The following is a 16000-nucleotide window of genomic DNA, read 5'->3' on the forward strand; positions in this document are numbered from 1 at the left end:
CCCATTTTATTTACCCATTCATAAAGTTGGTGGATAATTGGGTTGTTTCTACTTTTTGGTTACACAATCTTCTCCAGTTCACACGTAGCATTCACCAAGATAGATGCAAACAGTGGCAGACTATATTTTCTTGGGTTCCAAGCCACGAAATTAAAAAGACGCTTCTCCTGGGAAGAAAAGTTATGACCAACCTAGACAGAATATTAAAAAGCAGAGATGTTACTTTCCCAACAAAGGTTCATATAGTCAAAACTATGGTTTTCCCAGTAGTCGTGTATGGATGTGAGGGTTGGACCATAAAGAAAGCTGAGTGCCAAAGAATTGATGCTTTTGAACAGTGGTGTTGGAGAAGACTCTTGAGAGTCCCTTGGATGGCAAGCAGATTCAACCAGTCAATCCTAAATAAAATCAGTCCTGAATATTCATTGGAAGAAGTGATGCTGAAGGTCCAATACTTTGACACCTGATGGGAAGAGTGGACTTATTGGAAAAGACCCTGATGCTGGGAAAGGCAGGAGAAGGGGATGACAGAGGATGAGATGGTTGGATGGCATTACTGACTCGATGGACATGAGTTTGAGCAAACTCTGGGAGATGGTGAATGCCGGAGCCTGCCGGCAAACGAACCGGTCACGGACGCGATCGCCAAAATACCTAAGAAAATAAAGACTCGGAAAGATGGGGTTGAGAGGGACGGAGTCAGCTCTTGACTGAAACCAACAACCGACAACTTTATTGAGGGGTAACATACATATATATGCTAACAGGACTCACTAAATTTAGATCAAGGACATGTATACGTGCAGAATCGCAGGCATTAGTCTTTGCTCAGGAATTTTATCTCAACTCTTTAAGACTAGCAGAGCAAGGGACTGGCATCTTAGTATGATTACAATCGGTTAAAGATTACCTAAAGATTACCTAGGCATAAACCATAAACAGGAGCCTGACAATCTCTTCAGGAAAATGGGTAAAATGTCGCTACAGCAATTTCCTTGAGGGAGGTAAGAAAGGCCAACCTGCACTTTAATAAATCAGGGGTGGGGGGACAGAGAGGGACCTCTTGATCTCTCTCAGGGCCAAGAAGGAGCCTGAGCAGTCAGGCCGGCTCCCCGCAGGTGAAGGACAGGGAAGCCTGGCATGCTGCAGTCCATCGTTCACAAAGAGTCGGACATGACTGAGTGACTGAACAACAAGACCACATCATGGATGGTAAAACACAGCTTAACACTTTAAAGGAGTAGAAATGTTACAACGCATGTCTCAGATCATGGTGGAATTAAATTAGAAACTAATAACAGAAAGATATCTGGAAAATCCTAAAATAGCTGGATACTAAACAAGGCACCTCTACGTTATATATGTCAAACAAGTCTCAACGGAAATTTTAAAAAGTATGAATTGAAATGAAAATACAACTTATCAAAATTGGTGAAATGTAGTGAAAGTTGAAAGAGACTTGTAAGTTTTTACTTTTGCCATGATATGTAATCTTATGAAGACTATAGACTAACAGCTGTCTGGGTGTTTTAAAAACTCATCTGAGTGGATAAATTATCCATTTTGTTGCAATTAGTCTTATAAGCCTCTGGTAGTTGCATTTGAGGTTCCTACATTTCTCAAAAGTCCCAGAGAGGAAAGAAGCCTAAACCTTGAGTGGTTGTACAGCATCTAAGGGCTAGAATGGGAAAGGGAAAGTCTGACATGGGTGGATTGGGGGTTGAATGCAGGAAAGGGAACACTGATACAGCTCAGGATAGAGGTCTCCTAGATGAAAGGGAACGTATTAGTACATTAGGTCTTGGAAGAGCCAGTACCCTTTCCATTTGGCTTTTTAACAGCCAGAATGAAAGTGTTGCATGGAATAGAAATAGGAACCAGAAGTCCCTTATCTAATAATCTTTGAATTATTGGGGAGAGTCCCTCAAATCCATCTAATGCTAAATTACATTGGGGACTCTTGAGGAGGAGCATGAAGAGATCTACCTCTGCTTATCATAGCATTCTATGATGGGGTTCTACACCACATAGATGCCAATATCAGTGAAGTTTCTTATCTACAATGAGGTGAAACTCTGTCCACTAATTGGCTTAAGTCTTCTGCAAAATAGGTACGAGGTTGAAGAGGACAGAGAAGATTAGGGAAGTCAGGCAAAGCCATTAGGGGAAGCAGGTGTGAAGGAAGTGAATAGGAGACTTGTGAAAGAAGTCCTTCAGGGTCTCAATGAAGTTTAACACCCAAATTCACAAAGTTATTGGGGTAGTTGATCTAAGAAGAAAATTGTATTGAAACTGAAGGGATCTTATAAAGATACTGAGAGTCTGGCAGGCACATTGTGAAGCAAATTGTCAAAGCCCACTACTGGCAGTTTGATAATTTTGAAGGGGCCCAAAAAAAAAAAAAACAGTGTTAAGAGTGAAATGTGTCACTCCAATATCTATGATATTGTGATTGGGTGCCAATCTCATGATTGTGAAATGTGACTGTGAAATAATCACAGGATTGGGTGCCATTCAACTCATAAGGGTAACATCATCTTGTGAATTTAGTGGGAATTAAGGGCATGGAATGTCTGCTTTCTCAGAGCTGAGTTAGTATTTCTCCTGTGAAGAGGGTTTTGAGTTCTTTTCTTTCCATCTGAAGACTGGACATTCCCAAACCCAATAGAGTTTTTCTTTGCAATACCAGCAAGCACCCTGGTCAGTGGAGGCCCCTATTGTGGGGTTTTGTCTTCATTTAACTTTTTCTAACTGCTTTAATAAATAAAGTCATATGATTTGATTATGCATTTTCTGTTTTTTAAGAATTGTTGCCCTCATAGTGCTAGGCTAATATCTGAAGTTCAGACATCTTAGTATTTTAACAATAGCCATTTTTTGAGGGGGTAGTGTCATGAAGCGTGAGTCTTAGGTCATTCAGAAACCTGTGACTAGAGCCAAGGCTGCTTGGTAGCAGTTCAAGTCCTGAATGCTCTTTCTAAGTAATGTCTAATTGCTGATTATAATTTGTCAGTTTCTCCTTTAGTTGTTTTCAAGTTTGAATACATGACCAATCAATTTTAACAGGATAAAACTTAGAATGTCTACTAATGATTTTTCTTTGGCTTTTTTACCCCCTGACTGGACTCTGTAGTGTTTTGAGATCTCTTAAGGTTTTCCAAGATAGTAGTTCCTTTAGCTTTCCAAAACTAAAGAAAGACATCTCCACAAATAAGTGGATAAGTTGATATAAGTTGGAGGATCTCAGAGAGTAAGCACCCAACAACTCCTGAATTGTTAAATAAATTTCTCCCTTTACTTTGGGGACTTGGTGGATTTTATTTGTGAAATTCAATCTAAGACCAAGGTTTAAATGTTACTTTCTATGTTCGGTTTTGATTGTGAGTAAGTGGCGGGAGTGTCTTGAGCATCATCTACAGAAGGTGGAGATTCAATACTTTTATCTCAGAGGTTAACTGAAAGGCAGAAGAGCATTTTAAGAGCAGAAGGTAAAGGAACAGCGGAGAGGGGAATATGGAGACACTGGAGGATGGAGTGTAGACGATAGTGTTTTGGGAAGGCCAAGAAGGGTCTCCAGGTCTGAATGAAAGATCTCGGAATCTTTTTATTACTGGGATTCTCTAAGTTAAAAGTAGTCAGCAGGGATTCAAGATGGGGGTATGAACTGAGAAGCTCTCACGCTTTAGATTATTGATGTCTGAAATTCTAATGCAGTTTCAAGATTATACACAGACCGTTAAGAATAAAAAATCTATCCTTACTGTGCTATCATCTAAAGCACTGAGATAGGAGTTGAGCTCAGTAACTGGTCTGTAATCAATCAGTCAGGAATGAAGAAAAAATTTTATTAACAGGTATACAACTGAAGTCCTAGGTGAAAGTCCTGCAGAGTACAATGGTGAATCTGATGCAGCAATAGACTATAATAGAAACAGTATACTAACACTTCTTAAAATGGCAAGGAAGGCTTCCCTCAAGATTTTTGCAAAAGGGGTCAAAGCTGTTGCAATAGAGAAGAAATACTGAGCTCTGATACAAATATAGTAAAGTCATTTGGGAATATATAGCTGACAAGCAGAGTTAGAGGGTCAGTGGATGAAAAATTACTGAAGGTGGCACAGTGGTAAAGACTCTGCCTGCCAACACAGGAGACGAAGGGGATGTGGGTTTGATCCCTGGGTTGGGAACATCCCCTGGAGTAGGAAATGGCAAATTCACTTCAGTGTTCTTGCCTGGGAAATTCCGTGAACAGAGGAGCCTGGTGGGCTACAGTCCATGGGGTCGAAAAGAGTTAGACACAACTCAGCATGAAGATTGGAGAAGGAAATGACAATGCACTCCAGTATTCTTGTCTGGAGAATCCCAGGGACAGGAGAGCCTAGTGGGCTGCCGTCTATGGGGTCGCCCAGAGTTGGACACGACTTAGAAGCAGCAGCAGCAGCATGAAGACAGGCAGATAAGGATAAGGAAATTTTTGCTAAACTGGCTTAATAGGACTCCTGCTAAAGGCAGACCAATGGCTTAGATACTGAGTCTTAGTAAGTTCAGGTGCTGTAATAAAAATACTATAGACCAGGTGGTTTAAACAACAGAAATTACTTTTTAATAGTTCTACAGACTGGGAAGTACAGGATCAATGTGCTAGTGGATCTTGCCTCTGGTGGTTTGTAGATAACTGTTTTCTTATTGTATCTTCATGTGGCAGAGAGCAGAGAGAGATCCTATGTTTCATTATTTTTTTTATTAGGGCTGAAGTCCATTCATGAAGGTTCTACTTTATGATCTAATTGCTTTCAAAAAGCCCCATTTCCAAATACTATCCCATTGGGAATTTTGGCTTTAACATATGAATTTTGGGGGAACACAAACATGAGGTCCATAGCATTCTATCACTGGCCCCACCAAATGCATGTCCTTTACATGTGCAAAATACATTCACTTTATCCCGACAGGCTCAAAATTAAAATTCTTAGTACATTCCAGCACCAGCTCTAAAACATAATGTCCAAAGTCTCACATAAGTATCTTCTATATCAGACATGGATGAGGCTTGCAGTAGGAATCATCCTGGGGCAAAAGTCTCCAGCTGTGAACCCGTGAACCCAGACAAGTTGCATGCTTCCCAGATACAATGGTGGGGCACAGACAAATAGTGTAACGGTATACAATCCATCCCCACAGGGAAAAATAGGAGAGAAAGGAGGAAGGTGTGAGGGTCCTAAGCAAGTCTAAATTCTTAGCAAGGCAAGCTCTATTAGATCTTAAGGCAGGACAATAATCCTCTTTTTTTTCAATGCACTGCCTTCTATATTTATTGGGGCAGAATTCTGCCCCAGGACTCACTGAGTCATTGGCCCTGCCTCCACAGTTTAGCCTGGTGGGGGTTGTGTGGGTGAGGCTCTCCCTGGCAGGGGTCATGTGCCTGTGGCTCTGTGGGGTGGAGGTCATATGCCACAGATTCTCTGCTGGGCATTTTCCTCTCCCCTTGAAATAAAAATAAAGGCATTCCCATACTCCTAAACCACATGTCCATGAACTCTGTGCCTATGGTGGGAGTGGCAGCCCTGATGATCTCTGAATTGTATTTGGGGTTCTTCTTCCCTTGTCTTGAAGAAGAGTGCTTATTAGCTGACGAAGAGCTCTATGGTCCAGTTCTCTTGAATCTAAGAAGTCCAACAGTCTTTCTTCATTTTACGCCACTTTGTCTGTTTCCTGTAGTTCCAGCTGGCAGTGTTTCTGTGGGTACAGTCCCATCTCTCTTCTTGCCTTGTGCTGAGATGGCTGATTAAATTCATGCTTCACACCACACTGATTTCCTGATCAAATGGTCCTGCCACCACACTTTATTGTGCTCTTCTGACTATACTTCCTTATTTTTTACAATGTGGTCAGCCTGAGTGAGAGTTTTAAACATCTTTTTGGTTCCTCTTTCCTTAACATTTACAACTTCATTATTGTGCTCGCTTCGGCAGCACATATACTACAACTTCATTGTTTTCTGTCTTCTCACATTTCAGTATAAGCAGTTAGGAGGAACACTTTTCTTAGAAATCTTCTCTCTCTCTCAACACTTTTCTTAGAAATCTCCTCAACTAAATTTCTAGTTTCAACTATTTTCTACCAAATAGTAGAACAATGAAGAAATTGGGGCAGGTTCTTTGTCACTTTATAAAAAGAATTATCTTTCCTTCAGTTTAAAAAAAAACACGTTCCTCAGTTCCATCTGAGTTCTCACCAGAATCACCCTTCTAGTTCTCTTCATGGCAGTATTGGCTTTTTCTTGCATCTACTTCAAAACTCTTTCAGCCTCTAGCCATTACCTAGTTCCAAAGCTGCTTCCACATTTTAAAGTGTTTGTTAGACTTTAGCACCTCAGTTGTTGACACCAAATTCTGTCTTGGAAGGATACAAACATTTAGTCCATAACATCAAGAATGGGTGATAAGGAATTTAATCATAAATCAAGGGTGGGGGAATCTCAATAAACTAACTCAGCAGGATTCTTACTAAAGTTGGGCTAGGAAAGGACAAGGATTAAGGTCAAGTTCTACTTGAGGGGAAACGTGAACTCCGAGGAAGCCTCAAGAGGGCACCTTTGTCTCTGGAGGAGGAGCTATGTGGCTAAGAAGCAGATCAGGCGCAAAGGAAGAGAAATTGATTGAGGTAGTGAAACATCATAAAAAGTAATTCAGGGTGAAGAATAGGTTGATAATGGAGCAAATGGAACAAGATGTCTTACTGGTATGGAATCAAAAGTAGTAGCTGGGGAAAGAAATGAGACAGAGGCCATATTTGAAGATACAATGTCAGAGAATTTCCCAGAACTTTAAAAATCATCCATGTGCAAATGCAAGATTAAACCAAGTGGAAAAAATGCTAAATCTACACCTGAGAAATCAGAGTGAAATTATGGCATGCAAATGAGACTGTCTGAAGAATATTTACAGAAGAAGAACATATTTAGTTCACAGCAAGACAGAGTGAAAGCTGACTTCTCAGTACCATCAGTGGAAGCGAAATGATAGTGCAAGAAAGAAAGTGCAAGGTAAAGAAAAAGATAGTTGTTAACCTAGATATATGCAGGAAAAAAACATTAAAAAAAAAAAACATTCAAAAATGGGTACAAAATTCATATCTTGTCGGGAGCCGGCAAGAGAAACCCCGCCTGTGACAAGGTCTGGGTTCAAGGAGCTGGCACGCAAGGGCGTCCGGACCTCCGGGACTGCCCCACACGCAAAGGCGTCTGGACCTCCGGGGGTTTCTCGGGACCGCCCCACCATCCACTCCCAGGCCTTCGTCCTTTCATCTTCTGATGCTTGGCATTCTTCTATGCTCCCTAAAAACTAGTCTGACTGTTACCTAAAATCCCTCCTTGAAACATTTGCATGGCAGCAACACAGTCCCTGGGGGCACATGGGTTCTAATAAACAGGCCTATCTATCCCATAAGCAAAAGTAGATAGAGTCCATTACGAGATTGAGAAGATTCCTTAGGGTGTGATCAGGAGGGAATTCATGAGACCCCTGACCCTTAGGATTACATACCAGAGCTAAGTCCGCCCGGGGCTGAGCTTCCCAAGATAAGGTTTGTAGATGGCTTTTCACAGTTGACTAGCTGCTGCCATTGAATTGTTTAAAAGTTATGTGTAGGTATTGACTGTTCTGGAAAGTTATTTATGATGTAACCCATGATTATGCACCTGGTACAATCTTATCATTCCCCCCTCCTTAAACCTCTTTAAAGGATTATTGGTTTTAGGGTATATAAGCACTAATGTAAAAGAATAAAGTAGTCTTGATCCTGCACTCAACCAAGACTCGACTTTCTTTTCTTCCCCGACGCCGTTCATCTGAAGGGAACCCCTGGACTCCGCCGGGGCTGGACCCCGGCAATATCTGGTGGAGAGTTTACCAAGAGCACATCAACTCTAATTGAAATTCTAAATGTTTCACTTTAAGCAGAAGTAAAAAGATCCAAGAGGCAGGAAGTCTGAAATGCAAAAGCAAATGAAAATCTAAGACAGCAGTAGAATGTGAAACAATCAATAAATGGCTGACTGCATGAAACAATCATAATAATATATCCTAGGACTAAAAAATGAGAGGATAGAATTAACATAAAATAGGAAGATTGGGGCTACAGATCAGGTGTTCTAAAGTCTTTGAATTATTCTGGAGGAGAGTGGTGAATAATTTTAAGTTTGATGATTTAAACATGATTTTTTTTCACTTATCTCATAATCAGATAAAGAACAGAGAAGGCTTTTAATTTCTGTACTGGGAAATATAAAAGTGACTTTTACACATCTCAGTAATTCAGAAAATAAAAGACAGAAATATCGGAGAAGTTAGAAAATATCTTAAAAACTTGATGAACATGCAACTCTGTTTATAATAGCCAGGACATGGAAGCAACCTAGATGTCCATCAGCAGATGAATGGATAAGAAAGCTATGGTACAAATACACAATGGAATATTACTCAGCCATTAAAAAAATACATCTGAATCAGTTCTAATGAGGTGGATGAAACTGGAGCCTATTATACAGAGTGAAGTAAGCCAGAAAGAAAAACACCAATACAGTATCAGTTCAGTTCAGTTCAGTCGCTCAGTTGTGTCTGACTCTTTGCGACCCCATGAATCACAGCACGCCAGGCCTCCCTGTCCATCACCAGCTCCTGGAGTTTACCCAAACTCCTGTCCATCGAGTCGGTGATGCCATCCAGCCATCTCATCCTCTGTCATCCCCTTCTCCTCCTGCCCCCAATCCCTGCCAGCATCAGGGTCTTTTCCAGTGAGTCAACTCTTTGCATGAGGTGGCCAAAGTATGGGAGTTTCAGCTTCAGCGTCAGTCCTTCCAATGAACACCCAGGACTGATCTCCTTTAGGATGGACTGCCAATACAGTATACTGATGCGTATATATGGAATTTAGAAAGATGGTAATGATAACCCTGTATGTGAGACAGCGAAAGAGACACAGACGTATAGAACAGTCTTTTGGACTCTGTGGGAGAGGGTGAGGGTGGGATGATTTGGGAGAATGGCATTGAAACATGTATATTATCATATGTGAAATGGATCGCCAGTTCAGGTTTGATGCATGAGACAGGGTGCTCCGGGCTGGTGCACTGGGATGATCCTGAGGGATGGGATGGGGAAGGAGGTGGGGGTGGGGGCGTGTTCAGGATGGGGAACACATGTACACCCGTGGTGGAGTCGTGTCAATGTATGGCAAAACCACTACAATATTGTAAAGTAATTAGCCTCCAATTAAAATAAATAAATTTATATTAAAAACATAAAAAATAAAAAAAAAAAGAGGCTTTGAAGCCACACAGGGGGAAAAAAAAAACTTGATGAACAAACTTGGCTTAATGTTTAATTGTAGAATCTTCACCCTGAAACATAATACTAATTTTTTAAAAACAGACTTGGAGCCTTCACATGAAGTTTACATATACTAAACCACAAAGTAGGATCTGTAACGTCTTAGGTCAGTTTCTGCAGAAGCAGAGACTGAGAGCTATAGTTTTGTACAAATGACTCACTGAGTGAGTGCTTTCAGCAGAAGGGGACTGAGAGAAGCAGGAGAGGAAAAGAATATAAAAATAAAAAAGGTTACAGTCTCAGGTGGAAACTGGCTTCAAGCTGGTTCCGTGTGACCACTGTAGCACAACCAGCACCAGAGCTGGTTCCTCCTTGCAGCAAAGGGTTGGATACCAATACCTCACAGCAGGCATTGGCTGTGGGTCATCCATTTTGGGCAGAGAAGCTCCCAGTTATTCCAGGGAAACTTTCCGAAGTAAATGACTAACCAAGCCAGTTATGACAAGCAAACATGTCCTTAGACATTGTCAAATGTCACCTGGGGGCCAAATCAGCACCATCGGGAGCTACCAAGCTGGAATAATCAAAACCATCTCTATGCAAACACATCTCAGTCTCAAAACTGGTGCTCCTGGGCTTGACCGGTCTTCAGGGTTGAAGAAAAGCATGGAGGAAGGAGCCATTTAACAATGCCTACAGATGATGTCTTCTTTGCCTTAAGATGTTTAAATTGCGTGATTTGGTATAGAAAATAAAAGCAATAGGATTCAGTTCACAAATTCAGGCTGTACTTCCTCAGATTTCTGCTTTTTGTTGCTTTATTAATGGGTAAGGAAGTGTGGCTTATTTTACTAACTTTTCTCAATGTATTTTCCTTTTATTTTTTACTCAGAATATTATGTAAATGAACTCAGAATAAAATCTGAAACTCTCAGTATCAAATAAAAATAAGCTTAAGTAAAATTCCTAAATATAATACATTTATCTTTTAGAGAGACTGGTTTCTTTTGATTCACAGAAGCAAACATTATGTAGATGATGATGGTAATGATGGTAATGATGATGACGATGTGGGTGCATACTAAGTCATTTCAGTCATATCAAACTCTTTGCAACCCTTAGGACTGTAGCCCACCAGGCTCCTCTGTTAATGGGATTCTTTAGGCAAGAGTACTGGAGTGGGTTGCCATGCCCTTCTCAACAAGAGCAAGATTACCTTCATCAATTTATGTTTTGCATATTATTGATGGATTTTCCATATTTTTTATTTACTTTTATTTATTTATTTGTAATTTTAAATTTGTTTATAAATTTATTTATTTTGGCTGATTTTTTTTTTTTGGAGGCTAATTACTTTACAATATTGTAGTGGTTTTTGCCATACATTGACATGAATCAGCCATGGATTTACATGTGTTCCCCATCCTGATCCCCCCTCCCACCTCCCTCCCCACCCCATCCCTCTGGGTCTTCCCAGTGCACCAGCCCTGAGCACTTGTCTCATGCATCCAACCTGGGCTGGTGATCTGTTTCACCCTTGATAGTATACTTGTTTCAATGCTGTTCTCTCAGAACAGCCCACCCTTGCCTTCTCCCACTGAGTCCAAAAGTCTATTCTATACATCTGTGTCTCTTTTTCTGTTTTGCATATAGGGTTATTGTTACCATCTTTTTAAATTCCATATATATGTGTTAGTATGTAAACAAAGTTATACCACAGAGAGTAAAAGTCATATACAATTCTGACTGACATCAAAGTGGCTACTTTTAAACGTAACTGCATTTAGTCACTTAAAAAATACATATTGATCACTGACCATGTGCTGGGTACAATGGGAGGCATTGGGAAGGCATTGAGGATTCTGTGATTAGTAAAACAACCATGGTCTCTGCTCCTACATTTTTTAGTTCACAAATAAGACATTAAAAAGCTAATTGTTACCTTATTGGTACTTCCTTGACTAAAAATGAGATTGTGCATTTTTCAAGTTTTATTCTAGGAATTAAGATCTGTACCTCTGTGAATTATCTGTTCATAACTATGCTATTTTTCTTTGGGATTGTCTTTTCCTTAGCAATTAAAAAATATTATTTATTCCTCAAAAAAGTTACACAAACAAATATATTTGAATTTCTGACAAGAAATACAAAGGAATGTTTGCATTCCTTATTAATATTAATAAGTATAGAAAGGAGACCTAGTTTAAGTTAGTCAATCAGTAATCCTTCCCTGACAGAAGAAGAGTTCAGATGAATTTTTAGTAAGAGCACAATTAGGAAAGAAATGAGAGAAGTGAAGTGCAGACAGAAGGAGAGTTTGTGTAAAAAATTCCTGATTGAAATAGAGTTGGGTGTATTTGGTACACGAAGGAAGCTCCACATGCTGAAGCTGAGATAACCAGGGACAAGGAGACAGGAAGACAGGAGCCAGATGATGTAAGATCTCGCAGCCTCCATACGGAGAATGTATGCTTCTAAGACTGTGCATGAAAGTGACATGACTTACTTTGTAATTTAAAAACTCATTGCAACTCCTGGGTGAAAATGAATTGATGATTGCTAAAAATGAAACTGGGGCTTCCTTTGCGTCTCAACGGTAAAGATTCTGCCTGCAATGCAGGAGATGCGGGAGACCAGGGTTTGATCTCTGGGTCTGGAAGATCCCCTGGAGGAGGGCATGGCACCCCACTTCAGTATTCTTGCCTGGAGAATCCTGTGGACAGAGGAGCCTGGCAGGTTACAGTCTGTGGGGTCACAAAGAGTCGGACACGACTGAAGCGACTGAGCCCCCACATACGTAAAACTGATACCAGGTCATGGCACCAACCTTACAAATAGGCCAGTCTGGGGCTTTCTAAAATTAAAAGCCTGTTTACAAAAGACTTAAAATGCTAAGTGCCATATACTTATTTTTGAAAAAATAACAATGAAAGGCGCTGTAACCCCTTGATGCAGTTGCTGATGAAAAATTAATCTGTTGACCTATGAATGAAATCAGAAATTTTATTTGAGTCAGATTTGAGGATTATAACTTGAGAAGAGCATCTCAGAAAGCTCTAAGAACTGTTCCACCTGTTAGAAGTCAAGTCAGTGATAAAAGATTTTGGAGACAGATGCTGTACATTAAATGGCATATTATTGGTTGTTCACATAACCTAGAATGAAGCATCATCATGGCCCTTTATGAGATCAGGAAGGAATGTTATCTTTGAAGGAGTTGTCTTGGTGCCAGGGGAATGTTGCTATTTATGGCTGAGCAGTTATTTCTGTCCATGGTGGAAGTTTTGTTGATACATAATGCAGATACACAGTGCACCGTAGGAGGGAGAGAGGAGGGCAAAGGGCATAGAAAATTTGTATGATTAAATTTTTCTTCTCTTGCCATAAAATATGAATTTTATTTCACATGATGTTTCTCCCCTTGCTCCCACCAAATGGCACATGCTTGCAGTCATGACTTTCTTCTTCTTCTAGCTTTAATGAGATATAACTGACATATAACATAGTCTAAGGTGAGGGCTCCCCAGGCAGTGCTATTGGTAAAGAACCCGCCTGCCAATGCAGGAGACGTAAGAGTTGTGGGTTCAATTTTTGGATCCCCTGGAGGGGAGCATGGCAACCCACTCCAGTATTCTTGCCTGGAGAATCCCATGGACAGAGGAGCCTGGTGGGCTACAGTCTATGGTGTCGCAAAGACTTGGACATGACTTAAGTGACAGCACACACACACACATAGTGTAAGGTGAACAGTAATTAGGTTTTAAAATGATCTAACATAATGCTTTTCCAGCCAGCCAGTGTCTTACATCACTTGAGGCCACTTGAAATGGCATTTCTTTTAAACAGGATCCAGACTGAAACTGAAAACAATGAAGAGCTCCTTTTATAATAGACTCATTTCTAGGAAATCATCAGCTCTTCTGTAAGAGGAAAAGAAGAGCCTGATTTTGAAAATCTAATTCTGTAGCAGAATGTGAAAACTGGTCAGACAATTAAATCTGTGTTCCCAAAGTGCTTCTGCAGATTCTCTTTAGAGACCACACTCTTCCTCTAAGGTACACTGTATTTCACTGGCCAGAAAAATCCCACGGGTTGTGCAAATTCTGCTTAGCTGGGAAAGAAACGAAGCAGGACCCTGTGGGGCTACTGGGCGTGGAAGACTTTCAAACATTTGCTCACCAGTGAAGGGAGGTGTCGGAAGCCTCCGGGACGTGTCCAGGCCGTGACAAGGTCACGAGACAAGAGAGGAACCTGCAAGGCAGCTCTTCCCCTCGGGGTCGCCCCGGGGACCCAGTTTGTCCCCTTTCTCTTTCTGTCTTACTGTTATTGTGCTTTCTACTAAATCTTGGAAATGTAATATGTAGTAATCAGGCCTCCCCGGAATAGCCCAAGCCGAGGGTATGGCTATGGGCAGAAATAAGGAAAAGGCCACAGGCGTAGTTTGGCTGCTTGCTTAGAAGATCATAATGTTCTAGATTAAGAAAGAGTAGAGACATTTAGATTCAGAAGTAGATGTACTGCTTCAGTTTACTTGCTCCTTGCTTGAGAGGGCTTTCATTATTGCTATTTCTAGGCTGCTATTTGTCCATTGTTTCCCTTCCTTTAAACAACATGGAATATTACGGGTATTTTTGTAGAGTTAGGAAATGTGTTACATAGGATTTCAATAGAAGATTTATATTAACCAGCCTCACTGCCATTACCTCACTATTAATAGAGGTGTTTTGTTGCTTTAGAGGTGTTTTGCTGACTCATAGTTAATCATTGTAGACTAAGGTTTTGTGGTTTCAGGTAAAGAAAAATATCAGGGTTTTCATATGGTACTATTCTCAGAAATGTCAAACATGTTTTTGTAGCCCTTCCCATGTACTGTTTTATTGTCCAAAGAATTCATACTATATCTGGAATCTATGGAACATTGTTTTTGTCAGAGTGAAAATGTTAGGCCATTGAGGCATGCACGAAACCAACATCTGATGTAACATGGGGTGATGATAAGGGGGAGGCAAGAAAAACAATTCTATATAATCTGAGCTGTTAAAAAATAAAGAAGACGAGTTCTTGCATTGCAACCAGAGTCCGTGCACTTCTTTTTGCCGATGCCACTCATCCCTTGGATATTCCTGGAGGGGATGCAGAGACAAAGAAGGAGCGTTCAAGAAGGAGCGGTCAAGAAGTAATAGCGCAGCCTTGGGGCAAGGAACTGGTTACATCTTAAGGGATGTGAGCGCTCAGTCGCTCAGTTGTGTCAGACTCTTTGTGACACTATGGACTGTAGCCCTCTAGGTTTCTCCGTCCATGGAATTCTCCAGGCAAAAATACTGGAGTGGGTTGACATTTTCTACTCCAGGAGATCTTCCTGACCTAGAGATTAAACCCATGTCTTTTGCGTCGCCTGCGTTGGCAGGCGGGTTCGTTACCACTGCGCCACCTGGGAAGTCCACTGGATACAGCTGGTGTCAAATTAACATATTATTTCTAAAACAAGATGCTGGGTTGGTCATCTTTTCTGCAATTAAATAGAAAGTGAGTAAAATTTCATTTCAGTTAAATAACATCTCTTTATCTTCCATCACTTTAGGAAATTATTTTAATAATTCTTCCTTAACCGATACTATATTTTGTGAACAAGATTTATAGAATACATTTCTTAAAGATATTTTATCTTGCAATAATATCCCATGGAACTCTTTCTGGAGTTCTCCCATGGAAGCTGGGAGATGACTCCAAGGGTATTTTTCTTCAGTAATAATAATGATAATAATAAATTAGCATAATCAAATAATACTAAAATGTGTTATTATAAACATTGAAATATGATAAATAGTAATAAAATAACAATAAAAATATTGATTTAAAGACTAAACGATTCAGCTAGTCTTATATTCTACATCTCTAAAAGCATATTTTTATTTTATAGCCTCATGGAACAAAATAAAAACCAAAACAAAAGAGTGAGGCAGAAAGAGAGGGCAGGCAGAATGCTATGATCCAGTTGATGAGGAAAAAAGAACTTTTTCTCTGGACTTGGACCAGTGCCCAACCCTCATTGTCAGTATCTGTATCTCAGTAAGTTTAGGGTCACGATCTTTAACCCAGTTAAGTTTCAACTCTAGAAGTTACAAGTTTAAGGCACTTAAAAAATCTCTCTCTGATATTGCTGGGTATACTGTTAGTGATTTGACAGAATTTTCAGCTGTAAACACTATGATTGATTCTATTTTATGAGATGAGCTCATGGCAATCCAGGTACGGATTCTACTTTTCTAGCCGCTCTTGCATCCAGGTGAGGCATGTGCACAGGAGGGTGGTTAGAAGTATACGTACCTTACTTGTGGGTCTGTGCCAGAGAACTCTGAGCCTTATCCATCTTACTATCTGGGAAAACTGAAGGCAGGAGGAGAAGGGGACGGCAGAGGACGAGATGGCTGGATAGCATCACCAACTCGATGGACGTGTTTGAGCAAGCTCCGGTAGTTGGTGATGGACAGGGAAGCCTGGTGTGCTGCAGTCCATGGGGCCGCAAAGAGTTGGACACGACAGACAGACTGAACTGAACTGATCTGGATATCAGCTGATGTGGCAGCTGTCAACCTTTGAATTTCCACATGTTTGTGATGTCTTAGTGGGTACCAAACAGCAGAATGAAAGGAACCCAAAATTCTGAATGA

This window comes from Cervus elaphus, chromosome 20 (genome assembly GCF_910594005.1).
Source record: "Cervus elaphus chromosome 20, mCerEla1.1, whole genome shotgun sequence".
In the NCBI taxonomy this organism is placed as follows: domain Eukaryota; kingdom Metazoa; phylum Chordata; class Mammalia; order Artiodactyla; family Cervidae; genus Cervus; species Cervus elaphus.